The sequence below is a fragment of the Carlito syrichta genome, unplaced genomic scaffold (genome assembly GCF_000164805.1).
Source record: "Carlito syrichta isolate Samal-C Ts95f unplaced genomic scaffold, Tarsius_syrichta-2.0.1 Scaffold308004, whole genome shotgun sequence".
Lineage (NCBI taxonomy): Eukaryota > Metazoa > Chordata > Mammalia > Primates > Tarsiidae > Carlito > Carlito syrichta.
Window position 1 is genome coordinate 868,273 of NW_007252100.1, and position 2,089 is coordinate 870,361.

Genomic DNA, 2,089 nt, shown 5'->3' on the forward strand with positions numbered 1-2,089 from the left:
TTCGTTGGAGACGCGCCGCCGCGCGTTGCACGAAGTCGGGCCGTTGAGTTGTGAACGTCGGCGCCATGAGCGATGCTCCTGGTTATTAACGGGAGGTGGGGTGTTTGGGCCCTTTTAAGCAATGTGGTATGGTTTCGTGCATTTGAAATCTTGCTTTTCTTTTTCATTGTAACAAACTCCAGTTCATGGTTGAAAAGCAAAAAGGAACGTCTTTAAAAATATTCAATTACACTACAGTTGCGAAAACACTGGCAAAGTGCTGGGCACTCCCAGAAAGTATGACCTGGTGTTTAGTTGGAGAGCTTGTTTTCAACGATACTTTGCTCGTATTTGAATAATAGTAGAAAACCTGACACTGACAGTTTTTCCTGTTACAAGTTGGGGCTTTCGGCTTTTAAGGTACAAAGTATGTCTTTAAAATGAAAAAAACATTTGTTTAGCTCATGAATGTGACAATATTTTTTATGTATATAATGAGTCTAATGTAATCTTAATCAGTGGGGTAGTGATGTTATTAAACGGCAAAACAAATGCAGTGTGAAAGCTGAAGCGCAAATGAAATCCTCATCAAATAACTGGGCTCTTGATTTAGATCATGAGAAATGTACATAAAAGTGTAGCTGAGGACATTAATTCCAATTTTTAAACCATGATTCTGTGACTTGTAATAAACCAAGCTGTACAATTTAGTTTATGATGGCAGTATCTGAGCTGCTTCAAAATATATATATATCAACAGTGGTAAATACTGTAGATTTTTATATATATATGCAAATATATATATACACACACAAGCACTATTTTCTTATGTCACCTATGACATTTTTTATCTGTATAAGTTTTTTGATTTGTTTTTAACATGCTAAAAGTAAGAAGTATATTTTGTTTGTGTCGTTTATGTGCATTTTTTTTTTCCATATGGCAAAAATGGTGCATCCCTGCTGCTTCTGAGGCAGATTCTCTTCTGATGGAGATGTGGCCTGTGCTCACTCACATTACCCTGTATGTCTCACAGTTCTGTGTTATGTGCTTATTAATCTCTAGTAAGACGATATTGAGAATGACATGCCTTTATTTCCTTTATTCTAACATGACATTGTCAGTAGTAATAGGTATCATTTCAGTTTTCTCCGTTGTAAAATGTAGCTCTCTATGTTAGTAGGAAATTTTAATTTGGAATTATTTTGCCATCGTACAGTTTTGCTCTTTCAAACTTATTTTTTAATAAAAGGTGATGAAATGATGATAACAGATAAAGAAATATTGGTCAAGTGAGTCAAAGTATATTTATGAAAAACCTGTTTAGTAAGGACTTTGGTGGTGTGGAGACTGATTTTACTCTGTAACTCCGTGTCAGTGCTGTAAGTGCTTGGCCATTAATCAGTCTCTTCTTCATGGTAGTTTTGTCTGACATAATAAACACTTTGGGATAGTGGGGTTTTTTTTGGTTTTTTTTTAATATTTAATATTTTTCTTTGAGAAGTTAAACTAGACCTAGGATCTTGAAGGTTTTAAAACGTTAACCCTTTCAGGTGTTTATGTCTTAAATAACATTTTAAAAAACTGACAGCCTTTAAAGCTGGGAAAGATATGTAAATTCAGATATCACATTATCAATGATAGACTCTATCTTAAAAGGATGAAGAGAGATTCATCAATAGGACGTTTCTGGAGAAGAAAAATAGATATTTCCAGGGTGTGGTTGCTTCCATTCCATTTTCAGAAGATTCTATACTGAATTTTGTCTCCCTCCGTGTAACCTGAAAGTAGACTTTCGTGGTCATTGCCACTCCAACTAGTTTCCCTCGGGCCTCACTATAATGCAGGCACAAAAACAGTGCCCAGTCGGTTTCTTCACCCAGGGTCTGCGGCATCATGCTTTGGACTCAGGATTATTTTCAGTATCATTTGGAATCACACCTTTATTTTAGTATACACTTGATTGTGGGTTATTAAGATTATGGCTTGAGGATTTGCTGTGTTTAAAATTGTTCTTTTTTTTTTTGGAGTTGGGGGTCTCTGTTACCCAGGCTGGAGTGCAGTGGCACTATCACAGCTTACTACAGCCTCAAATTCCTGGGCTCAGGTG